Genomic DNA, 27876 nt, shown 5'->3' with positions numbered 1-27876 from the left:
GGTGGCTTATAACTTAGCTTCTGAATGTCCTAGAGAGATCAGGTTTGTTTTAGTATACTCCAATCAACACCCCCTACAACCACAAAAAGGAATGGAGTCATTAGCACTTATGGTTTTTAAATGGCACCCAGAATTATGTTGCACGAAGCACAATTTCACATCATTCTGGGTTCATTTGTGTGAAAACAAGGTCCAATCAGGCTGAAACGTTACAGGAAGGTAGAATCTATTTAGTTGTAAGTGATCTGAACGTTTCATGATGATAGCGCTTTCCTAAGGGGATCAAACCATGTCCCAAAGGTCACCGGATCTGGTGTCAATTTAAAGAAGTAGTCCAGTTACACATTTGTGGGCTTATAATTTGGCTTCTGAATGTCCTAGAGAGATCAGGTTTGTTTTAGTGTACTCCAATCAACAGCCCCTACAACCACAAAAGGAATGGAGTCATTAGCCTAATGGTTTGTAAATGGCACCCAGAATTATGTTGCACGAAGCACAATTTCACATCATTCTGGGTCCATTTGTGTGAAAACAAGGTCCAATCAGGCTGAAACATTACAAGAAGGTAGAATCTATTGAGTTGTAAGTGATCTGAACGTTTCATGATGATCTCACATTCCCATAGGGGGTCAAACCATGTCCCAAAGGTCACCGGGCCTGGTGTCACTTTAAAGAAGTAGACCAGTTACACCTTTGTGGGCTTATAACTTGGCTTCTGAATGACCTAGAGAGGTCAGGTTTGTTTTAGTGTACTCCAATCAACAGCCCCTACAACCACAAAAAGTAATGGAGTCATTAGCACTTATGATTGTAAATGGCACCCAGAATTATGTTGCACGAAGCACAATTTCACATCATTCTGGGTCCATTTGTGTGGAAACAAGGTCCAATCTGGCTGAAATGTTACAGGAAGGTAGAATCTATTGAGTTGTAAGTGATCTAAACGTTTCATGATGATAGCACTTTCCTAAGGGGGTCAAACCATGTCCCAAAGGTCACCGGATCTGTTGTCAATTTAAAGAAGTAGTCCAGTTACACATTTGTGGGCTTATAACTTGGCTTCTGAATGTCTTAGAGCGATCAGGTTTGCTTTAGTGTACTCCAATCAACAGCCCCTACAACCACAAAAAGGAAGGGAGACATTAGCACTTATGGTTTTTAAATGGCACCCAGAATTATGTTGCACGAAGCACAATTTCACATCATTCTGGGTTCATTTGTGTGAAAACAAGGTCCAATCAGGCTGAAACAATACAGGAAGGTAGAATCTATTGAGTTGTAAGTGATCTGAATGTTTCATGATGATCGCACTTTCCTAAGGGGGTCAAACCATGTCCCAAAGGTCACCGGATATGGTGTCACTTTAAAGAAGTAGTCCAGTTACACATTTGTGGGCTTATAACTTGGCTTCTGAATGTCCTAGAGAGGTCAGGGTTGTTCTAGTGTACTCCAATCAACAGCCCCTACAACCACAAAAAGGAATGGAGTCATTAGCACTTATGGTTTTTAAATGGCACCCAGAATTATGTTGCACGAAGCACAATTTCACATCATTCTGGGTTCATTTGTGTGAAAACAAGGTCCAGTCAGGCTGAAACGTTACAGGAAGGTAGAATCTACTGAGTTGTAAGTGATCTGAACGTTTCATGATGATAGCACTTTCCTAAGGGGGTCAAACCATGTCCCAAAGATCAACGGATCTGGTGTCAATTTAAAGAAGTAGTCCAGTTACACATTTGTGGGCTTATAACTTGGCTTCTGAATGTCCTAGAGAGATCAGGTTTGTTTTAGTGTACTCCAATCAACAGCCCCTACAACCACAAAAGGGAATGGAGTCAATAGCACTTATGGTTTGTAAATGGCACCCAGAATTATGTTGCACGAAGCACAATTTCACATCATTCTGGGTCCATTTGTGTGAAAACAAGGTCCAATCAGGCTGAAACGCTACAAGAAGGTAGAATCTATTGAGTTGTAAGTGATCTGAACGTTTCAAGATGATCGCACATTCCTATAGGGGGTAAAACCATGTCCCAAAGGTCACCGGGCCTGGTGTCACTTTAAAGAAGTAGTCCAGTTACACCTTTGTGGGCTTATAACTTGGCTTCTGAATGTCCTAGAGAGGTTAGGTTTGTTTTAGTGTACTCCAATCAACAGCCCCTACAACCACAAAAAGGAATGGAGTCATTAGCACTTATGGTTTGTAAATGGCACACAGAATTATGTTGCACGAAGCACTATTTCACATCATTCTGGGTCCATTTGTGTGAAAACAAGGTCCAATCAGGCTGAAACGTTACAGGAAGGTAGAATCTATTGAGTTGTAAGTGATCTGAACGTTTCATGATGATAGCACTTTCCTAAGGGGGTCAAACCATGTCCCAAAAGTCACCGGATCTGGTGTCAATTTAAAGAAGTAGTCCAGTTACACATTTGTGGGCTTATAACTTGGCTTCTGAATGTCCTAGAGAGATCATGTTTGTTTTAATGTACTCCATTCAACAGCCCCTACAACCACAAAAAGGAATGGAGTCATTAGCACTTATGGTTTGTAAATGGCACCCAGAATTATTTTGCACGAAGCACAATTTCACATCATTCTGGGTTCATTTGTGTGAAAACAAGGTCCAATCAGGCTGAAACGTTACTGGAAGCTAGAATCTATTGTGTTGTAAGTGATCTGAACGTTTCATGATGATAGCGCTTTCCTAAGGGGGTCAAACCATGTCCCAAAGGTCACCGGATCTGGTGTCAATTTAAAGAAGTAGTCCAGTTACACATTTGTGGGCTTATAACTTGGCTTCTGAATGTCCTAGAGAGATCATGTTTGTTTTAATGTACTCCATTCAACAGCCCCTACAACCACAAAAAGGAATGGAGTCATTAGCACTTATGGTTTGTAAATGGCACCCAGAATTATGTTGCACGAAGCACAATTTCACATCATTCTGGGTCCATTTGTGTGAAAACAAGGTCCAATCAGGCTGATACGTTACAAGAAGGTAGAATCTATTGAGTTGTAAGTGATCTGAACGTTTCATGATGATATCACTTTCCTAAGGGGGTCAAACCATGTCCCAAAGGTCACCGGATCTGGTGTCAATTTAAAGAAGTAGTCCAGTTACACATTTGTGGGCTTATAACATGGCTTCTGAATGTCCTAGAGAGATCAGGTTTGTTTTAATGTTCTCCAATCAACAGCCCCTACAACCACAAAAAGGAATGGAGTCATTAGCATTTATGGTTTGTAAATGGCACCCAGAATTATGTTGCACGAAGCACAATTTCACATCATTCTGGGTCCATTTGTGTGAAAACAAGGTCCAATCAGGCTGATACGTTACAAGAAGGTAGAATCTATTGAGTTGTAAGTGATCTGAACGTTTCATGATGATAGCACTTTCCTAAGGGGGTCAAACCATGTCCCAAAGGTCACCAGATCTGGTGTCAATTTAAAGAAGTAGTCCAGTTACACATTTGTGGGCTTATAACATGGCTTCTGAATGTCCTAGAGAGATCAGGTTTGTTTTAATGTTCTCCAATCAACAGCCCCTACAACCACAAAAAGGAATGGAGTCATTAGCATTTATGGTTTGTAAATGGCACCCAGAATTATGTTGCACGAAGCACAATTTCACATCATTCTGGGTCCATTTGTGTGAAAACAAGGTCCAATCAGGCTGAAACTTTACAAGAAGGTAGAATCTATTGAGTTGTAAGTGATCTGAACGTTTCATGATGATCTCGCATTCCCATAGGGGGTCAAACCATGTCCCAAAGGTCACCGGGCCTGGTGTCACATTAAAGAAGTAGTCCAGTTACACCTTTGTGGGCTTATAACTTGGCTTCTGAATGTCCTAGAGAGGTCAGGTTTGTTTTAGTGTACTCCAATCAACAGCCCCTACAACCACAAAAAGTAATGGAGTCATTAGCACTTATGGTTTGTAAATGGCACCCAGAATTATGTTGCACGAAGCACAATTTCACATCATTCTGGGTCCATTTGTGTGAAAACAAGGTCCAATCAGGCTGAAATGTTACAGGAAGGTAGAATCTATTGAGTTGTAAGTGATCTGAACGTTTCATGATGATAGCAATTTCCTAAGGGGGTCAAACCATGTCCCAAAGGTCACCGGATCTGGTGTCAATTTAAAGAAGTAGTCCAGTTACACATTTGTGGGCTTATAACTTGGCTTCTGAATGTCCTAGAGCGATCAGGTTTGCTTTAGTGTACTCCAATCAACAGCCCCTACAACCACAAAAAGGAATGGAGACATTAGCACTTATGGTTTTTAAATGGCACCCAGAATTACGTTGCACGAAGCACAATTTCACATCATTCTGGGTTCATTTGTGTGAAAACAAGGTCCAATCCGGCTGAAACGCTACAAGAAAGTAGAATCTATTGAGTTGTAAGTGATCTGAACGTTTCAAGATGATCGCACATTCCTATAGGGGGTCAAACCATGTCCCAAAGGTCACCGGTCCAAGTGTCACTTTAAAGAAGTAGTCCAGTTACACCTTTGTGGGTTTATAACTTGGCTTCTGAATGTCCTAGAGAGGTTAGGTTTGTTTTAGTGTACTCCAATCAACAGCCCCTACAACCACAAAAAGGAATGGAGTCATTAGCACTTATGGTTTGTAAATGGCACCCAGAATTATGTTGCACGAAGCACAATTTCACATCATTCTGGGTTCATTTGTGTGAAAACAAGGTCCAATCAGGCTGAAACGTTACAGGAAGGTAGAATCTATTGAGTTGTAACTGATCTAAACGTTTCAAGATGATCGCACATTCCTATAGGGGGTCAAACCATGTCCCAAAGGTCACCGGGCCAAGTGTCACTTTAAAGAAGTAGTCCAGTTACACCTTTGTGGGCTTATAACTTGGCTTCTGAATGTCCTAGAGAGATCAGGTTTGTTTTAGTATACTCAAATCAACAGCCCCTACAACCACAAAAAGGAATGGAGTCATTAGCACTTATGGTTTGTAAATGGCACCCAGAATTATGTTGCACGAAGCACAATTTCACATCATTCTGGGTCCATTTGTGTGAAAACAAGGTCCAATCAGGCTGATACGTTACAAGAAGGTAGAATCTATTGAGTTGTAAGTGATCTGAACGTTTCATGATGATAGCACTTTCCTAAGGGGGTCAAACCATGTCCCAAATGTCACCGGATCTGGTGTCAATTTAAAGAAGTAGTCCAGTTACACATTTGTGGGCTTATAACTTGGCTTCTGAATGTCCTAGAGAGATCAGGTTTGTTTTAGTGTACTCCAATCAACAGCCCCTACAACCACAAAAGGAATGGAGTCATTAGCCTAATGGTTTGTAAATGGCACCCAGAATTATGTTTCACGAAGCACAATTTCACATCATTCTGGGTCCATTTGTGTGAAAACAAGGTCCAGTCAGGTTGAAATGTTACAGGAAGGTAGAATCTATTGAGTTGTAAGTGATCTGAACGTTTCATGATGATAGCACTTTCCTAAGGGGGTCAAACCATGTCCCAAAGGTCACCGGATCTGGTGTCAATTTAAAGAAGTAGTCCAGTTACACATTTGTGGGCTTATAACTTGGCTTCTGAATGTCCTAGAGAGGTCAGGGTTGTTCTAGTGTACTCAAATCAACAGCCCCTACAACCACAAAAAGGAATGGAGTCATTAGCACTTATGGTTTTTAAATGGCACCCAGAATTATGTTGCACGAAGCACAATTTCACATCATTCTGGGTTCATTTGTGTGAAAACAAGGTCCAGTCAGGCTGAAACGTTACAGGAAGGTAGAATCTACTGAGTTGTAAGTGATCTGAACGTTTCATGATGATAGCACTTTCCTAAGGGGGTCAAACCATGTCCCAAAGATCACCGGATCTGGTGTCAATTTAAAGAAGTAGTCCAGTTACACATTTGTGGGCTTATAACTTGGCTTCTGAATGTCCTAGAGAGATCAGGTTTGTTTTAGTGTACTCCAATCAACAGCCCCTACAACCACAAAAGGGAATGGAGTCAATAGCACTTATGGTTTGTAAATGGCACCCAGAATTATGTTGCACGAAGCACAATTTCACATCATTCTGGGTCCATTTGTGTGAAAACAAGGTCCAATCAGGCTGAAACGCTACAAGAAGGTAGAATCTATTGAGTTGTAAGTGATCTGAACGTTTCAAGATGATCGCACATTCCTATAGGGGGTAAAACCATGTCCCAAAGGTCACCGGGCCTGGTGTCACTTTAAAGAAGTAGTCCAGTTACACCTTTGTGGGCTTATAACTTGGCTTCTGAATGTCCTAGAGAGGTTAGGTTTGTTTTAGTGTACTCCAATCAACAGCCCCTACAACCACAAAAAGGAATGGAGTCATTAGCACTTATGGTTTGTAAATGGCACACAGAATTATGTTGCACGAAGCACTATTTCACATCATTCTGGGTCCATTTGTGTGAAAACAAGGTCCAATCAGGCTGAAACGTTACAAGAAGGTAGAATCTATTGAGTTGTAAGTGATCTGAACGTTTCATGATGATAGCACTTTCCTAAGGGGGTCAAACCATGTCCCAAAGGTCACCGGATCTGGTGTCAATTTAAAGAAGTAGTCCAGTTACACATTTGTGGGCTTATAACATGGCTTCTGAATGTCCTAGAGAGATCAGGTTTGTTTTAATGTTCTCCAATCAACAGCCCCTACAACCACAAAAAGGAATGGAGTCATTAGCATTTATGGTTTGTAAATGGCACCCAGAATTATGTTGCACGAAGCACAATTTCACATCATTCTGGGTCCATTTGTGTGAAAACAAGGTCCAATCAGGCTGATACGTTACAAGAAGGTAGAATCTATTGAGTTGTAAGTGATCTGAACGTTTCATGATGATAGCACTTTCCTAAGGGGGTCAAACCATGTCCCAAAGGTCACCAGATCTGGTGTCAATTTAAAGAAGTAGTCCAGTTACACATTTGTGGGCTTATAACATGGCTTCTGAATGTCCTAGAGAGATCAGGTTTGTTTTAATGTTCTCCAATCAACAGCCCCTACAACCACAAAAAGGAATGGAGTCATTAGCATTTATGGTTTGTAAATGGCACCCAGAATTATGTTGCACGAAGCACAATTTCACATCATTCTGGGTCCATTTGTGTGAAAACAAGGTCCAATCAGGCTGAAACTTTACAAGAAGGTAGAATCTATTGAGTTGTCAGTGATCTGAACGTTTCATGATGATCTCGCATTCCCATAGGGGGTCAAACCATGTCCCAAAGGTCACCGGGCCTGGTGTCACATTAAAGAAGTAGTCCAGTTACACCTTTGTGGGCTTATAACTTGGCTTCTGAATGTCCAAGAGAGGTCAGGTTTGTTTTAGTGTACTCCAATCAACAGCCCCTACAACCACAAAAAGTAATGGAGTCATTAGCACTTATGGTTTGTAAATGGCACCCAGAATTATGTTGCACGAAGCACAATTTCACATCATTCTGGGTCCATTTGTGTGAAAACAAGGTCCAATCAGGCTGAAATGTTACAGGAAGGTAGAATCTATTGAGTTGTAAGTGATCTGAACGTTTCATGATGATAGCAATTTCCTAAGGGGGTCAAACCATGTCCCAAAGGTCACCGGATCTGGTGTCAATTTAAAGAAGTAGTCCAGTTACACATTTGTGGGCTTATAACTTGGCTTCTGAATGTCCTAGAGCGATCAGGTTTGCTTTAGTGTACTCCAATCAACAGCCCCTACAACCACAAAAAGGAATGGAGACATTAGCACTTATGGTTTTTAAATGGCACCCAGAATTACGTTGCACGAAGCACAATTTCACATCATTCTGGGTTCATTTGTGTGAAAACAAGGTCCAATCCGGCTGAAACGCTACAAGAAAGTAGAATCTATTGAGTTGTAAGTGATCTGAACGTTTCAAGATGATCGCACCTTCCTATAGGGGGTCAAACCATGTCCCAAACGTCACCGGGCCAAGTGTCACTTTAAAGAAGTAGTCCAGTTACACCTTTGTGGGTTTATAACTTGGCTTCTGAATGTCCTAGAGAGGTTAGGTTTGTTTTAGTGTACTCCAATCAACAGCCCCTACAACCACAAAAAGGAATGGAGTCATTAGCACTTATGGTTTGTAAATGGCACCCAGAATTATGTTGCACGAAGCACAATTTCACATCATTCTGGGTTCATTTGTGTGAAAACAAGGTCCAATCAGGCTGAAACGTTACAGGAAGGTAGAATCTATTGAGTTGTAACTGATCTGAACGTTTCAAGATGATTGCACATTCCTATAGGGGGTCAAACCATGTCCCAAAGGTCACCGGGCCAAGTGTCACTTTAAAGAAGTAGTCCAGTTACACCTTTGTGGGCTTATAACTTGGCTTCTGAATGTCCTAGAGAGATCAGGTTTGTTTTAGTATACTCAAATCAACAGCCCCTACAACCACAAAAAGGAATGGAGTCATTAGCACTTATGGTTTGTAAATGGCACCCAGAATTATGTTGCACGAAGCACAATTTCACATCATTCTGGGTCCATTTGTGTGAAAACAAGGTCCAATCAGGCTGATACGTTACAAGAAGGTAGAATCTATTGAGTTGTAAGTGATCTGAACGTTTCATGATGATAGCACTTTCCTAAGGGGGTCAAACCATGTCCCAAATGTCACCGGATCTGGTGTCAATTTAAAGAAGTAGTCCAGTTACACATTTGTGGGCTTATAACTTGGCTTCTGAATGTCCTAGAGAGATCAGGTTTGTTTTAGTGTACTCCAATCAACAGCCCCTACAACCACAAAAGGAATGGAGTCATTAGCCTAATGGTTTGTAAATGGCACCCAGAATTATGTTGCACGAAGCACAATTTCACATCATTCTGGGTCCATTTGTGTGAAAACAAGGTCCAGTCAGGCTGAAATGTTACAGGAAGGTAGAATCTATTGAGTTGTAAGTGATCTGAACGTTTCATGATGATAGCACTTTCCTAAGGGGGTCAAACCATGTCCCAAAGGTCACCGGATCTGGTGTCAATTTAAAGAAGTAGTCCAGTTACACATTTGTGGGCTTATAACTTGGCTTCTGAATGTCTTAGAGCGATCAGGTTTGCTTTAGTGTACTCCAATCAACAGCCCCTACAACCACAAAAAGGAAGGGAGACATTAGCACTTATGGTTTTTAAATGGCACCCAGAATTATGTTGCACGAAGCACAATTTCACATCATTCTAGGTTCATTTGTGTGAAAACAAGGTCCAATCAGGTTGAAACAATACAGGAAGGTAGAATCTATTGAGTTGTAAGTGATCTGAACGTTTCATGATGATCGCACTTTCCTAAGGGGGTCAAACCATGTCCCAAAGGTCACCGGATATGGTGTCACTTTAAAGAAGTAGTCCAGTTACACATTTGTGGGCTTATAACTTGGCTTCTGAATGTCCTAGAGAGGTCAGGTTTGTTTTAGTGTACTCCAATCAACAGCCCCTACAACCACAAAAAGGAATGGAGTCATTAGCACTTATGGTTTGTAAATGGCACCCAGAATTATGTTGCACGAAGCACAATTTCACATCATTCTGGGTTCATTTATGTGAAAACAAGGTCCAATCAGGCTGAAACGTTACAGGAAGGTAGAATCTATTGAGTTGTAACTGATCTGAACGTTTCAAGATGATCGCACATTCCTATAGGGGGTCAAACCATGTCCCAAAGGTCACCGGGCCAAGTGTCACTTTAAAGAAGTAGTCCAGTTACACCTTTGTGGGCTTATAACTTGGCTTCTGAATGTCCTAGAGAGATCAGGTTTGTTTTAGTATACTCAAATCAACAGCCCCTACAACCACAAAAAGGAATGGAGTCATTAGCACTTATGGTTTGTAAATGGCACCCAGAATTATGTTGCACGAAGCACAATTTCACATCATTCTGGGTCCATTTGTGTGAAAACAAGGTCCAATCAGGCTGATACGTTACAAGAAGGTAGAATCTATTGAGTTGTAAGTGATCTGAACGTTTCATGATGATAGCACTTTCCTAAGGGGGTCAAACCATGTCCCAAATGTCACCGGATCTGGTGTCAATTTAAAGAAGTAGTCCAGTTACACATTTGTGGGCTTATAACTTGGCTTTTGAATGTCCTAGAGAGATCAGGTTTGTTTTAGTGTACTCCAATCAACAGCCCCTACAACCACAAAAGGAATGGAGTCATTAGCCTAATGGTTTGTAAATGGCACCCAGAATTATGTTGCACGAAGCACAATTTCACATCATTCTGGGTCCATTTGTGTGAAAACAAGGTCCAGTCAGGCTGAAATGTTACAGGAAGGTAGAATCTATTGAGTTGTAAGTGATCTGAACGTTTCATGATGATAGCACTTTCCTAAGGGGGTCAAACCATGTCCCAAAGGTCACCGGATCTGGTGTCAATTTAAAGAAGTAGTCCAGTTACACATTTGTGGGCTTATAACTTGGCTTCTGAATGTCTTAGAGCGATCAGGTTTGCTTTAGTGTACTCCAATCAACAGCCCCTACAACCACAAAAAGGAAGGGAGACATTAGCACTTATGGTTTTTAAATGGCACCCAGAATTATGTTGCACGAAGCACAATTTCACATCATTCTAGGTTCATTTGTGTGAAAACAAGGTCCAATCAGGCTGAAACAATACAGGAAGGTAGAATCTATTGAGTTGTAAGTGATCTGAACGTTTCATGATGATCGCACTTTCCTAAGGGGGTCAAACCATGTCCCAAAGGTCACCGGATATGGTGTCACTTTAAAGAAGTAGTCCAGTTACACATTTGTGGGCTTATAACTTGGCTTCTGAATGTCCTAGAGAGGTCAGGGTTGTTTTAGTGTACTCCAATCAACAGCCCCTACAACCACAAAAAGGAATGGAGTCATTAGCACTTATGGTTTGTAAATGGCACACAGAATTATGTTGCACGAAGCACTATTTCACATCATTCTGGGTCCATTTGTGTGAAAACAAGGTCCAATCAGGCTGAAACGTTACAGGAAGGTAGAATCTATTGAGTTGTAAGTGATCTGAACGTTTCATGATGATAGCACTTTCCTAAGGGGGTCAAACCATGTCCCAAAAGTCACCGGATCTGGTGTCAATTTAAAGAAGTAGTCCAGTTACACATTTGTGGGCTTATAACTTGGCTTCTGAATGTCCTAGAGAGATCATGTTTGTTTTAATGTACTCCATTCAACAGCCCCTACAACCACAAAAAGGAATGGAGTCATTAGCACTTATGGTTTGTAAATGGCACCCAGAATTATTTTGCACGAAGCACAATTTCACATCATTCTGGGTTCATTTGTGTGAAAACAAGGTCCAATCAGGCTGAAACGTTACTGGAAGCTAGAATCTATTGTGTTGTAAGTGATCTGAACGTTTCATGATGATAGCGCTTTCCTAAGGGGGTCAAACCATGTCCCAAAGGTCACCGGATCTGGTGTCAATTTAAAGAAGTAGTCCAGTTACACATTTGTGGGCTTATAACTTGGCTTCTGAATGTCCTAGAGAGATCAGGTTTGTTTTAATATACTCCAATCAACAGCCCCTACAACCACAAAAAGGAATGGAGTCATTAGCACTTATGGTTTTTAAATGGCACCCAGAATTATGTTGCACGAAGCACAATTTCACATCATTCTGGGTCCATTTGTGTGAAAACAAGGTCCAATCAGGCTGATACGTTACAAGAAGGTAGAATCTATTGAGTTGTAAGTGATCTGAACGTTTCATGATGATAGCACTTTCCTAAGGGGGTCAAACCATGTCCCAAAGGTCACCGGATCTGGTGTCAATTTAAAGAAGTAGTCCAGTTACACATTTGTGGGCTTATAACATGGCTTCTGAATGTCCTAGAGAGATCAGGTTTGTTTTAATGTTCTCCAATCAACAGCCCCTACAACCACAAAAAGGAATGGAGTCATTAGCACTTATGGTTTTTAAATGGCACCCAGAATTATGTTGCACGAAGCACAATTTCACATCATTCTGGGTCCATTTGTGTGAAAACAAGGTCCAATCAGGCTGAAACGCTACAAGAAGGTAGAATCTATTGAGTTGTAAGTGATCTGAACGTTTCAAGATGATCGCACAATCCTATAGGGGGTCAAACCATGTCCCAAAGGTCACCGGGCCAAGTGTCACTTTAAAGAAGTAGTCCAGTTACACCTTTGTGGGTTTATAACTTGGCTTCTGAATGTCCTAGAGAGGTTAGGTTTGTTTTAGTGTACTCCAATCAACAGCCCCTACAACCACAAAAAGGAATGGAGTCATTAGCACTTATGGTTTGTAAATGGCACCCAGAATTATGTTGCACGAAGCACAATTTCACATCATTCTGGGTTCATTTGTGTGAAAACAAGGTCCAATCAGGCTGAAACGTTACAGGAAGGTAGAATCTATTGAGTTGTAACTGATCTGAACGTTTCAAGATGATCGCACATTCCTATAGGGGGTCAAACCATGTCCCAAAGGTCACCGGGCCAAGTGTCACTTTAAAGAAGTAGTCCAGTTACACCTTTGTGGGCTTATAACTTGGCTTCTGAATGTCCTAGAGAGATCAGGTTTGTTTTAGTATACTCAAATCAACAGCCCCTACAACCACAAAAAGGAATGGAGTCATTAGCACTTATGGTTTGTAAATGGCACCCAGAATTATGTTGCACGAAGCACAATTTCACATCATTCTGGGTCCATTTGTGTGAAAACAAGGTCCAATCAGGCTGATACGTTACAAGAAGGTAGAATCTATTGAGTTGTAAGTGATCTGAACGTTTCATGATGATATCACTTTCCTAAGGGGGTCAAACCATGTCCCAAAGGTCACCGGATCTGGTGTCAATTTAAAGAAGTAGTCCAGTTACACATTTGTGGGCTTATAACTTGGCTTCTGAATGTCCTAGAGAGATCAGGTTTGTTTTAGTGTACTCCAATCAACAGCCCCTACAACCACAAAAGGAATGGAGTCATTAGCCTAATGGTTTGTAAATGGCACCCAGAATTATGTTGCACGAAGCACAATTTCACATCATTCTGGGTCCATTTGTGTGAAAACAAGGTCCAATCAGGCTGAAATGTTACAGGAAGGTAGAATCTATTGAGTTGTAAGTGATCTGAACGTTTCATGATGATAGCACTTTCCTAAGGGGGTCAAACCATGTCCCAAAGGTCACCGGATCTGGTGTCAATTTAAAGAAGTAGTCCAGTTACACATTTGTGGGCTTATAACTTGGCTTCTGAATGTCTTAGAGCGATCAGGTTTGCTTTAGTGTACTCCAATCAACAGCCCCTACAACCACAAAAAGGAAGGGAGACATTAGCACTTATGGTTTTTAAATGGCACCCAGAATTATGTTGCACGAAGCACAATTTCACATCATTCTAGGTTCATTTGTGTGAAAACAAGGTCCAATCAGGCGGAAACAATACAGGAAGGTAGAATCTATTGAGTTGTAAGTGATCTGAACGTTTCATGATGATCGCACTTTCCTAAGGGGGTCAAACCATGTCCCAAAGGTCACCGGATATGGTGTCACTTTAAAGAAGTAGTCCAGTTACACATTTGTGGGCTTATAACTTGGCTTCTGAATGTCCTAGAGAGGTCAGGGTTGTTTTAGTGTACTCCAATCAACAGCCCCTACAACCACAAAAAGTAATGGAGTCATTAGCACTTATGGTTTTTAAATGGCACCCAGAATTATGTTGCACGAAGCACAATTTCACATCATTCTGGGTTCATTTGTGTGAAAACAAGGTCCAGTCAGGCTGAAACGTTACAGGAATGTAGAATCTACTGAGTTGTAAGTGATCTGAACGTTTCATGATGATAGCACTTTCCTAAGGGGGTCAAACCATGTCCCAAAGATCACCGGATCTGGTGTCAATTTAAAGAAGTAGTCCAGTTACACATTTGTGGGCTTATAACTTGGCTTCTGAATGTCCTAGAGAGATCAGGTTTGTTTTAGTGTACTCCAATCAACAGCCCCTACAACCACAAAAGGGAATGGAGTCAATAGCACTTATGGTTTGTAAATGGCACCCAGAATTATGTTGCACGAAGCACAATTTCACATCATTCTGGGTCCATTTGTGTGAAAACAAGGTCCAATCAGGCTGAAACGCTACAAGAAGGTAGAATCTATTGAGTTGTAAGTGATCTGAACGTTTCAAGATGATCGCACATTCCTATAGGGGGTAAAACCATGTCCCAAAGGTCACCGGGCCTGGTGTCACTTTAAAGAAGTAGTCCAGTTACACGTTTGTGGGCTTATAACTTGGCTTCTGAATGTCCTAGAGAGGTTAGGTTTGTTTTAGTGTACTCCAATCAACAGCCCCTACAACCACAAAAAGGAATGGAGTCATTAGCACTTATGGTTTGTAAATGGCACACAGAATTATGTTGCACGAAGCACTATTTCACATCATTCTGGGTCCATTTGTGTGAAAACAAGGTCCAATCAGGCTGAAACGTTACAGGAAGGTAGAATCTATTGAGTTGTAAGTGATCTGAACGTTTCATGATGATAGCACTTTCCTAAGGGGGTCAAACCATGTCCCAAAAGTCACCGGATCTGGTGTCAATTTAAAGAAGTAGTCCAGTTACACATTTGTGGGCTTATAACTTGGCTTCTGAATGTCCTAGAGAGATCAGGTTTGTTTTAATGTACTCCATTCAACAGCCCCTACAACCACAAAAAGGAATGGAGTCATTAGCACTTATGGTTTGTAAATGGCACCCAGAATTATTTTGCACGAAGCACAATTTCACATCATTCTGGGTTCATTTGTGTGAAAATAAGGTCCAATCAGGCTGAAACGTTACTGGAAGCTAGAATCTATTGTGTTGTAAGTGATCTGAACGTTTCATGATGATAGCGCTTTCCTAAGGGGGTCAAACCATGTCCCAAAGGTCACCGGATCTGGTGTCAATTTAAAGAAGTAGTCCAGTTACACATTTGTGGGCTTATAACTTGGCTTCTGAATGTCCTAGAGAGATCAGGTTTGTTTTAATATACTCCAATCAACAGCCCCTACAACCACAAAAAGGAATGGAGTCAATAGCACTTATGGTTTTTAAATGGCACCCAGAATTATGTTGCACGAAGCACAATTTCACATCATTCTGGGTCCATTTGTGTGAAAACAAGGTCCAATCAGGCTGATACATTACAAGAAGGTAGAATCTATTGAGTTGTAAGTGATCTGAACGTTTCATGATGATAGCACTTTCCTAAGGGGGTCAAACCATGTCCCAAAGGTCACCGGATCTGGTGTCAATTTAAAGAAGTAGTCCAGTTACACATTTGTGGGCTTATAACATGGCTTCTGAATGTCCTAGAGAGATCAGGTTTGTTTTAATGTTCTCCAATCAACAGCCCCTACAACCACAAAAAGGAATGGAGTCATTAGCATTTATGGTTTGTAAATGGCACCCAGAATTATGTTGCACGAAGCACAATTTCACATCATTCTGGGTTCATTTGTGTGAAAACAAGGTCCAATGAGGCTGAAACGTTACAGGAAGGTAGAATCTATTTAGTTGTAAGTGATCTGAACGTTTCATGATGATAGCGCTTTCCTAAGGGGATCAAACCATGTCCCAAAGGTCACCGGATCTGGTGTCAATTTAAAGAAGTAGTCCAGTTACACATTTGTGGGCTTATAACTTGGCTTCTGAATGTCCTAGAGAGATCAGGTTTGTTTTAGTGTACTCCAATCAACAGCCCCTACAACCACAAAAGGAATGGAGTCATTAGCCTTATGGTTTGTAAATGGCACCCAGAATTATGTTGCACGAAGCACAATTTCACATCATTCTGGGTCCATTTGTGTGAAAACAAGGTCCAATCAGGCTGAAACTTTACAAGAAGGTAGAATCTATTGAGTTGTAAGTGATCTGAACGTTTCATGATGATCTCGCATTCCCATAGGGGGTCAAACCATGTCCCAAAGGTCACCGGGCCTGGTGTCACTTTAAAGAAGTAGTCCAGTTACACCTTTGTGGGCTTATAACTTGGCTTCTGAATGTCCTAGAGAGGTCAGGTTTGTTTTAGTGTACTCCAATCAACAGCCCCTACAACCACAAAAAGTAATGGAGTCATTAGCACTTATGGTTTGTAAATGGCACCCAGAATTATGTTGCACGAAGCACAATTTCACATCATTCTGGGTCCATTTGTGTGAAAACAAGGTCCAATAGGGCTGAAATGTTACAGGAAGGTAGAATCTATTGAGTTGTAAGTGATCTGAACGTTTCATGATGATAGAAATTTCCTAAGAGGGTCAAACCATGTCCCAAAGGTCACCGGATCTGGTGTCAATTTAAAGAAGTAGTCCAGTTACACATTTGTGGGCTTATAACTTGGCTTCTGAATGTACTAGAGCGATCAGGTTTGCTTTAGTGTACTCCAATCAACAGCCCCTACAACCACAAAAAGGAATGGAGACATTAGCACTTATGGTTTTTAAATGGCACCCAGAAATATGTTGCACGAAGCACAATTTCACATCATTCTGGGTTCATTTGTGTGAAAACAAGGTCCAATCCGGCTGAAACGCTACAAGAAGGTAGAATCTATTGAGTTGTAAGTGATCTGAACGTTTCAAGATGATCGCACATTCCTATAGGGGGTCAAACCATGTCCCAAAGGTCACCGGGCCAAGTGTCACTTTAAAGAAGTAGTCCAGTTACACCTTTGTGGGTTTATAACTTGGCTTCTGAATGTCCTAGAGAGGTTAGGTTTGTTTTAGTGTACTCCAATCAACAGCCCCTACAACCACAAAAAGGAATGGAGTCATTAGCACTTATGGTTTGTAAATGGCACCCAGAATTATGTTGCACGAAGCACAATTTCACATCATTCTGGGTTCATTTGTGTGAAAACAAGGTCCAATCAGGCTGAAACGTTACAGGAAGGTAGAATCTATTGAGTTGTAACTGATCTGAACGTTTCAAGATGATCGCACATTCCTATAGGGGGTCAAAGCATGTCCCAAAGGTCACCGGGCCAAGTGTCACTTTAAAGAAGTAGTCCAGTTACACCTTTGTGGGCTTATAACTTGGCTTCTGAATGTCCTAGAGAGATCAGGTTTGTTTTAGTATACTCAAATCAACAGCCCCTACAACCACAAAAAGGAATGGAGTCATTAGCACTTATGGTTTGTAAATGGCACCCAGAATTATGTTGCACGAAGCACAATTTCACATCATTCTGGGTCCATTTGTGTGAAAACAAGGTCCAATCAGGCTGATACGTTACAAGAAGGTAGAATCTATTGAGTTGTAAGTGATCTGAACGTTTCATGATGATAGCACTTTCCTAAGGGGGTCAAACCATGTCCCAAAGGTCACCGGATCTGGTGTCAATTTAAAGAAGTAGTCCAGTTACACATTTGTGGGCTTATAACTTGGCTTCTGAATGTCCTAGAGAGATCAGGTTTGTTTTAATGTACTCCAATCAACAGCCCCTACAACCACAAAAAGGAATGGAGTCATTAGCATTTATGGTTTGTAAATGGCACCCAGAATTATGTTGCACGAAGCACAATTTCACATCATTCTGGGTTCATTTGTGTGAAAACAAGGTCCAATCAGGCTGAAACGTTACAGGAAGGTAGAATCTATTTAGTTGTAAGTGATCTGAACGTTTCATGATGATAGCGCTTTCCTAAGGGGATCAAACCATGTCCCAAAGGTCACCGGATCTGGTGTCAATTTAAAGAAGTAGTCCAGTTACACATTTGTGGGCTTATAACTTGGCTTCTGAATGTCCTAGAGAGATCAGGTTTGTTTTAGTGTACTCCAATCAACAGCCCCTACAACCACAAAAGGAATGGAGTCATTAGCCTTATGGTTTGTAAATGGCACCCAGAATTATGTTGCACGAAGCACAATTTCACATCATTCTGGGTCCATTTGTGTGAAAACAAGGTCCAATCAGGCTGAAACTTTACAAGAAGGTAGAATCTATTGAGTTGTAAGTGATCTGAACGTTTCATGATGATCTCGCATTCCCATAGGGGGTCAAACCATGTCCCAAAGGTCACCGGGCCTGGTGTCACTTTAAAGAAGTAGTCCAGTTACACCTTTGTGGGCTTATAACTTGGCTTCTGAATGTCCTAGAGAGGTCAGGTTTGTTTTAGTGTACTCCAATCAACAGCCCCTACAACCACAAAAAGGAATGGAGTCATTAGCACTTATGGTTTGTAAATGGCACCCAGAATTATTTTGCACGAAGCACAATTTCACATCATTCTGGGTTCATTTGTGTGAAAACAAGGTCCAATCAGGCTGAAACGTTACTGGAAGCTAGAATCTATTGTGTTGTAAGTGATCTGAACGTTTCATGATGATAGCGCTTTCCTAAGGGGGTCAAACCATGTCCCAAAGGTCACCGGATCTGGTGTCAATTTAAAGAAGTAGTCCAGTTACACATTTGTGGGCTTATAACTTGGCTTCTGAATGTCCTAGAGAGATCAGGTTTGTTTTAATATACTCCAATCAACAGCCCCTACAACCACAAAAAGGAATGGAGTCAATAGCACTTATGGTTTTTAAATGGCACCCAGAATTATGTTGCACGAAGCACAATTTCACATCATTCTGGGTCCATTTGTGTGAAAACAAGGTCCAATCAGGCTGATACATTACAAGAAGGTAGAATCTATTGAGTTGTAAGTGATCTGAACGTTTCATGATGATAGCACTTTCCTAAGGGGGTCAAACCATGTCCCAAAGGTCACCGGATCTGGTGTCAATTTAAAGAAGTAGTCCAGTTACACATTTGTGGGCTTATAACATGGCTTCTGAATGTCCTAGAGAGATCAGGTTTGTTTTAATGTTCTCCAATCAACAGCCCCTACAACCACAAAAAGGAATGGAGTCATTAGCATTTATGGTTTGTAAATGGCACCCAGAATTATGTTGCACGAAGCACAATTTCACATCATTCTGGGTTCATTTGTGTGAAAACAAGGTCCAATGAGGCTGAAACGTTACAGGAAGGTAGAATCTATTTAGTTGTAAGTGATCTGAACGTTTCATGATGATAGCGCTTTCCTAAGGGGATCAAACCATGTCCCAAAGGTCACCGGATCTGGTGTCAATTTAAAGAAGTAGTCCAGTTACACATTTGTGGGCTTATAACTTGGCTTCTGAATGTCCTAGAGAGATCAGGTTTGTTTTAGTGTACTCCAATCAACAGCCCCTACAACCACAAAAGGAATGGAGTCATTAGCCTTATGGTTTGTAAATGGCACCCAGAATTATGTTGCACGAAGCACAATTTCACATCATTCTGGGTCCATTTGTGTGAAAACAAGGTCCAATCAGGCTGAAACTTTACAAGAAGGTAGAATCTATTGAGTTGTAAGTGATCTGAACGTTTCATGATGATCTCGCATTCCCATAGGGGGTCAAACCATGTCCCAAAGGTCACCGGGCCTGGTGTCACTTTAAAGAAGTAGTCCAGTTACACCTTTGTGGGCTTATAACTTGGCTTCTGAATGTCCTAGAGAGGTCAGGTTTGTTTTAGTGTACTCCAATCAACAGCCCCTACAACCACAAAAAGTAATGGAGTCATTAGCACTTATGGTTTGTAAATGGCACCCAGAATTATGTTGCACGAAGCACAATTTCACATCATTCTGGGTCCATTTGTGTGAAAACAAGGTCCAATAGGGCTGAAATGTTACAGGAAGGTAGAATCTATTGAGTTGTAAGTGATCTGAACGTTTCATGATGATAGAAATTTCCTAAGAGGGTCAAACCATGTCCCAAAGGTCACCGGATCTGGTGTCAATTTAAAGAAGTAGTCCAGTTACACATTTGTGGGCTTATAACTTGGCTTCTGAATGTACTAGAGCGATCAGGTTTGCTTTAGTGTACTCCAATCAACAGCCCCTACAACCACAAAAAGGAATGGAGACATTAGCACTTATGGTTTTTAAATGGCACCCAGAAATATGTTGCACGAAGCACAATTTCACATCATTCTGGGTTCATTTGTGTGAAAACAAGGTCCAATCCGGCTGAAACGCTACAAGAAGGTAGAATCTATTGAGTTGTAAGTGATCTGAACGTTTCAAGATGATCGCACATTCCTATAGGGGGTCAAACCATGTCCCAAAGGTCACCGGGCCAAGTGTCACTTTAAAGAAGTAGTCCAGTTACACCTTTGTGGGTTTATAACTTGGCTTCTGAATGTCCTAGAGAGGTTAGGTTTGTTTTAGTGTACTCCAATCAACAGCCCCTACAACCACAAAAAGGAATGGAGTCATTAGCACTTATGGTTTGTAAATGGCACCCAGAATTATGTTGCACGAAGCACAATTTCACATCATTCTGGGTTCATTTGTGTGAAAACAAGGTCCAATCAGGCTGAAACGTTACAGGAAGGTAGAATCTATTGAGTTGTAACTGATCTGAACGTTTCAAGATGATCGCACATTCCTATAGGGGGTCAAAGCATGTCCCAAAGGTCACCGGGCCAAGTGTCACTTTAAAGAAGTAGTCCAGTTACACCTTTGTGGGCTTATAACTTGGCTTCTGAATGTCCTAGAGAGATCAGGTTTGTTTTAGTATACTCAAATCAACAGCCCCTACAACCACAAAAAGGAATGGAGTCATTAGCACTTATGGTTTGTAAATGGCACCCAGAATTATGTTGCACGAAGCACAATTTCACATCATTCTGGGTCCATTTGTGTGAAAACAAGGTCCAATCAGGCTGATACGTTACAAGAAGGTAGAATCTATTGAGTTGTAAGTGATCTGAACGTTTCATGATGATAGCACTTTCCTAAGGGGGTCAAACCATGTCCCAAAGGTCACCGGATCTGGTGTCAATTTAAAGAAGTAGTCCAGTTACACATTTGTGGGCTTATAACTTGGCTTCTGAATGTCCTAGAGAGATCAGGTTTGTTTTAATGTACTCCAATCAACAGCCCCTACAACCACAAAAAGGAATGGAGTCATTAGCATTTATGGTTTGTAAATGGCACCCAGAATTATGTTGCACGAAGCACAATTTCACATCATTCTGGGTTCATTTGTGTGAAAACAAGGTCCAATCAGGCTGAAACGTTACAGGAAGGTAGAATCTATTTAGTTGTAAGTGATCTGAACGTTTCATGATGATAGCGCTTTCCTAAGGGGATCAAACCATGTCCCAAAGGTCACCGGATCTGGTGTCAATTTAAAGAAGTAGTCCAGTTACACATTTGTGGGCTTATAACTTGGCTTCTGAATGTCCTAGAGAGATCAGGTTTGTTTTAGTGTACTCCAATCAACAGCCCCTACAACCACAAAAGGAATGGAGTCATTAGCCTTATGGTTTGTAAATGGCACCCAGAATTATGTTGCACGAAGCACAATTTCACATCATTCTGGGTCCATTTGTGTGAAAACAAGGTCCAATCAGGCTGAAACTTTACAAGAAGGTAGAATCTATTGAGTTGTAAGTGATCTGAACGTTTCATGATGATCTCGCATTCCCATAGGGGGTCAAACCATGTCCCAAAGGTCACCGGGCCTGGTGTCACTTTAAAGAAGTAGTCCAGTTACACCTTTGTGGGCTTATAACTTGGCTTCTGAATGTCCTAGAGAGGTCAGGTTTGTTTTAGTGTACTCCAATCAACAGCCCCTACAACCACAAAAAGTAATGGAGTCATTAGCACTTATGGTTTGTAAATGGCACCCAGAATTATGTTGCACGAAGCACAATTTCACATCATTCTGGGTCCATTTGTGTGAAAACAAGGTCCAATCAGGCTGAAATGTTACAGGAAGCTAGAATCTATTGAGTTGTAAGTGATCTGAACGTTTCATGATGATAGAAATTTCCTAAGAGGGTCAAACCATGTCCCAAAGGTCACCGGATCTGGTGTCAATTTAAAGAAGTAGTCCAGTTACACATTTGTGGGCTTATAACTTGGCTTCTGAATGTCCTAGAGCGATCAGGTTTGCTTTAGTGTACTCCAATCAACAGCCCCTACAACCACAAAAAGGAATGGAGACATTAGCACTTATGGTTTTTAAATGGCACCCAGAATTATGTTGCACGAAGCACAATTTCACATCATTCTGGGTTCATTTGTGTGAAAACAAGGTCCAATCCGGCTGAAACGCTACAAGAAGGTAGAATCTATTGAGTTGTAAGTGATCTGAACGTTTCAAGATGATCGCACATTCCAATAGGGGGTCAAACCATGTCCCAAAGGTCACCGGGCCAAGTGTCACTTTAAAGAAGTAGTCCAGTTACACCTTTGTGGGTTTATAACTTGGCTTCTGAATGTCCTAGAGAGGTTAGGTTTGTTTTAGTGTACTCCAATCAACAGCCCCTACAACCACAAAAAGGAATGGAGTCATTAGCACTTATGGTTTGTAAATGGCACCCAGAATTATGTTGCACGAAGCACAATTTCACATCATTCTGGGTTCATTTGTGTGAAAACAAGGTCCAATCAGGCTGAAACGTTACAGGAAGGTAGAATCTATTGAGTTGTAACTGATCTGAACGTTTCAAGATGATCGCACATTCCTATAGGGGGTCAAACCATGTCCCAAAGGTCACCGGGCCAAGTGTCACTTTAAAGAAGTAGTCCAGTTACACCTTTGTGGGCTTATAACTTGGCTTCTGAATGTCCTAGAGAGATCAGGTTTGTTTTAGTATACTCAAATCAACAGCCCCTACAACCACTAAAAGGAATGGAGTCATTAGCACTTATGGTTTGTAAATGGCACCCAGAATTATGTTGCACGAAGCACAATTTCACATCATTCTGGGTCCATTTGTGTGAAAACAAGGTCCAATCAGGCTGATACGTTACAAGAAGGTAGAATTTATTGAGTTGTAAGTGATCTGAACGTTTCATGATGATAGCACTTTCCTAAGGGGGTCAAACCATGTCCCAAAGGTCACCGGATCTGGTGTCAATTTAAAGAAGTAGTCCAGTTACACAATTGTGGGCTTATAACTTGGCTTCTGAATGTCCTAGAGAGATCAGGTTTGTTTTAATGTACTCCAATCAACAGCCCCTACAACCACAAAAAGGAATGGAGTCATTAGCATTTATGGTTTGTAAATGGCACCCAGAATTATGTTGCACAAAGCACAATTTCACATCATTCTGGGTTCATTTGTGTGAAAACAAGGTCCAATCAGGCTGAAACCTTACAGGAATGTAGAATCTATTTAGTTGTAAGTGATCTGAACGTTTCATGATGATAGCGCTTTCCTAAGGGGATCAAACCATGTCCCAAAGGTCACCGGATCTGGTGTCAATTTAAAGAAGTAGTCCAGTTACACATTTGTGGGCTTATAACTTGGCTTCTGAATGTCCTAGAGAGATAAGGTTTGTTTTAGTGTACTCCAATCAACAGCCCCTACAACCACAAAAGGAATGGAGTCATTAGCACTTATGGTTTGTAAATGGCACCCAGAATTATGTTGCACGAAGCACAATTTCACATCATTCTGGGTCCATTTGTGTGAAAACAAGGTCCAATCAGGCTGAAACGTTACAAGAAGGTAGAATCTATTGAGTTGTAAGTGATCTGAACGTTTCATGATGATCTCACATTCCCATAGGGGGTCAAACCATGTCCCAAAGGTCACCGGGCCTGGTGTCACTTTAAAGAAGTAGTCCAGTTACACCTTTGTGGGCTTATAACTTGGCTTCTGAATGTCCTAGAGAGGTCAGGTTTGTTTTAGTGTACTCCAATCAACCGCCCCTACAACCACAAAAAGGAATGGAGTCATTAGCACTTATGGTTTGTAAATGGCACCCAGAATTATGTTGCACGAAGCACAATTTCACATCATTCTGGGCCCATTTGTGTGAAAACAAGGTCCAATCAGGCTGAAACGTTACAGGAAGGTAGAATCTATTGAGTTGTAAGTGATCTGAACGTTTCATGATGATAGCACTTTCCTAAGGGGGTCAAACCATGTCCCAAAGGTCACCGGATCTGGTGTCAATTTAAAGAAGTAGTCCAGTTACACATTTGTGGGCTTATAACTTGGCTTCTGAATGTCCTAGAGAGATCAGGTTTGTTTTAATCTACTCCAATCAACAGCCCCTACAACCCAAAAAGGAATGGAGTCATTAGCACTTATGGTTTGTAAATGGCACCCAGAATTATGTTGCACGAAGCACAATTTCACATCATTCTGGGTCCATTTTTGTGAAAACAAGGTCCAATCAGGCTGAAACGTTACAAGACGGTAGAATCTATTGAGTTGTAAGTGATCTGAACTTTCCATGATGATCGCACATTCCTATAGGGGGTCAAACCATGTCCCAAAGGTCACCGGGCCTGGTGTCACTTTAAAGAAGTAGTCCAATTACACATTTGAGGGCTTATAACTTGGTTTCTGAATGTCCTAGAGAGATCAGGTTTAATTTAGTGTACTCCAATCAACAGCCCCTACAACCTCAAAAAGGAATGGAGTCATTAGCACTTATGGTTTTTAAATGGCACCCAGAATTATTTTGCACGAAGCACAATTTCACATCATTCTGGGTCCATTTGTGTGAAAACAAGGTCCAATCAGGCTGAAACGTTACAAGAAGGTAGAATCTATTGAGTTGTAAGTGATCTGAACGTTTCATGATGATCGCACATTCCTATTGGGGGTCAAACCATGTCCCAAAGGTCACCGGGCCTGGTGTGACTTTAAAGAAGTAGTCCAGTTACACCTTTGTGGGCTTATAACTTGGCTTCTGAATATCCTAGAGAGGTCAGGTTTGTTTTAGAGTACTCCAATTAGCAGCCCACATTATCACTAAAAGTAATGGAGTCATTAGCACTTATGGTTTGTAAATGGCACCCAGAATTATGTTGCATGAAGCACAATTTCACATCATTCTGGGTCCATTTGTGTGAAAACAAGGGCCAATCAGGCTGAAATGTTACAAGAAGGTAGAATCTATTGAGTTGTAAGTGATCTGAACGTTTCAAGATGATCACACTTTCCAAAGAGGGTCAAACCATGTCCCAAAGGTCACCGGATCTGGTGTCAATTTAAAGAAGTAGTCCAGTTACACAATTGTGGGCTTTTAACTTGGCTGCTGAATTTCCTAGAGAGATCAGGTTTGTTTTAATGTACTCCAATCAACATCCCCTACAACCACAAAAAGGAATGGAGTCATTAGCACTTATGGTTTTTAAATGGCACCCAGAATTGTTGCACAAAGCACAATTTCACATCATTCTGGGTTCATTTGTGTGAAAACAAGGTACAATCAGGCTGAAACGTTACAGGAAGGTAGAATCTATTGAATTGTAAGTGATCTGAACGTTTCATGATGATAGCACTTTCCTAAGGGGGTCAAACCATGTCCCAAAGGTCAGGGGATCTGGTGTCAATTTAAAGTAGTCCAGTTACACATTTGTGGGCTTATAACTTGGCTTCTGAATATCCTAGAGAGGTCAGGTTTGTTTTAGAGTACTCCAATTAACAGCCCCCATTACCACTAAAAGGAATGGAGTCATTAGCACTTATGGTTTTTAAATGGCACCCAGAATTATGTTGCACAAAGCACAATTTCACATCATTCTGGGTTCATTTGTGTGAAAACAAGGTCCAATCAGGCTGAAACGTTACAGGAAGGTAGAATCTATTGAGTTGTAAGTGATCTGAACTTTTCATGATGATAGCACTTTCCTAAGGGGGTCAAACCATGTCCCAAAGGTCACCGGATCTGGTGTCACTTTAAAGAAGTAGTCCAATTACACCTTTAAGGGCTTATAACTTGGTTTCTGAATGTCCTAGAGAGATCAGGTTTGTTTTAGTGTACTCAAATCAACAGCCCCTACAACCTCAAAAAGGAATGGAGTCATTAGCACTTATGGTTTTTAAATGGCACCCAGAATTATGTTGCACAAAGCACAATTTCACATCATTCTGGGTCCATTTGTGTGAAAACAAGGTCCAATCAGGCTGAAACGTTACAAGAAGGTAGAATCTATTGAGTTGTAAGTGATCTGAACGTTTCATGATGATCTCACATTCCTATTGGGGGTCAAACCATGTCCCAAAGGTCACCGGGCCTGGTGTCACTTTAAAGAAGTAGTCCAGTTACACCTTTGTGGGCTTATAACTTGGCTTCTGAATATCCTAGAGAGGTCAGGTTTGTTTTAGAGTACTCCAATTAACAGCCCCCATTACCACTAAAAGGAATGGAGTCATTAGCACTTATGGTTTTTAAATGGCACCCAGAATTATGTTGCACGAAGCACAATTTCACATCATTCTGGGTTCATTTGTGTGAAAACAAGGTCCAATCAGGCTGAAACGTTACAAGAAGGTAGAATCTATTGAGTTGTAAGTGATCTGAACGTTTCATGATGATCGCACATTTCTATGGGGGTAAAACCATGTCCAAAAGGTCACTGGGCCTGGTGTCACTTTAAAGAAGTAGTCCAGTTACACCTTTGTGGGCTTATAACTTGGCTTCTGAATGTCCTAGAGAGATCAGGTTTGTTTTAGTATACTCCAATCAACAGCCCCTACAACCACAAAAATGAATGGAGTCATTAGCATTTATGGTTTGTAAATGGCACCCAGAATTATGTTGCACGAAGCACAATTTCACATCATTCTGGGTTCATTTGTGTGAAAACAAGGTCCAATCAGGCTGAAACGTTACAGGAAGGTAGAATCTATTGAGTTGTAAGTAATCTGAACGTTTCATGATGATAGCACTTTCCTAAGGGGGTCAAACCATGTCCCAAAGGTCACCGGATCTAGTGTCAATTTAAAGAAGTAGTCCAGTTACACATTTGTGGGCTTATAACTTGGCTTCTGAATGTCCTAGAGAGATCAGGTTTGTTTTAGTGTACTCCAATCAACAGCCCCTACAATCCTCAAAAAGGAATGGAGTCATTAGCACTTATGGTTTTTAAATGGCACCCAGAATTATGTTGCACGAAGCACAATTTCACATCATTCTGGGTCCATTTGTGTGAAAACAAGGTCCAATCAGGCTGAAACGTTACAAGAAGGTAGAATCTATTGAGTTGTAAGTGATCTGAACGTTTCATGATGATAGCACTTTCCTAAGGGGGTCAAACCATGTCCCAAAGGTCACCGGGCCTGGTGTCAATTTAAAAAAGTAGTCCAGTTACACATTTGTGGGCCTATAACTTAGCTTCTGAATGTCCTAGAGGGATCAGGTTTGTTTTAGTATACTCCAATCAACAGCCCCTACAACCACAAAAAGGAATGGAGTCATTAGCAATTATGGTTTTTAAATGGCACCCAGAATTATGTTGCACGAAGCACAATTTCACATCATTCTAGGTCCATTTGTGTGAAAACAAGGTCCAATCAGGCTGAAACGTTACAAGAAGGTAGAATCTATTTAGTTGTAAGTGATCTGAACGTTTCATGATGATAGCACTTTCCTAAGGGAGTCAAACCCTGTCCCAAAAATCACCGGATCTGGTGTCAATTTAAAGAAGTAGTCCAGTTACACATTTGTTGGCTTATAACATAGCTTCTGAATGTCCTAGAGAGATCAGGTTTGTTTTAGTATACTCCAATCAACACCCCCTACAACCACAAAAAGGAATGGAGTCATTAGCACTTATGGTTTTTAAATGGCACCCAGAATTATGTTGCACGAAGCAGAATTTCACATCATTCTGGGTCCATTTGTGTGAAAACAAGGTCCAATCAGGCTGAAACATTACAAGAAGGTAGAATCTCTTGAGTTGTAATTGATTTGAACGTTTCATGATGATAGCCCTTTCCTAAGGGAGTCAAACCCTGTCCCAAAGGTCACCGGATCTGGTGTCAATTTAAAGAAGTAGTCCAGTTACACATTTGTTGGCTTATAACTTAGCTTCTGAATATCCTAGA

This window comes from Nothobranchius furzeri, chromosome 15, assembly GCF_043380555.1.
Source record: "Nothobranchius furzeri strain GRZ-AD chromosome 15, NfurGRZ-RIMD1, whole genome shotgun sequence".
Lineage (NCBI taxonomy): Eukaryota > Metazoa > Chordata > Actinopteri > Cyprinodontiformes > Nothobranchiidae > Nothobranchius > Nothobranchius furzeri.
The sequence above is the reverse complement of the archived record's forward strand: the minus strand, read 5'-3'. Positions refer to the sequence as shown.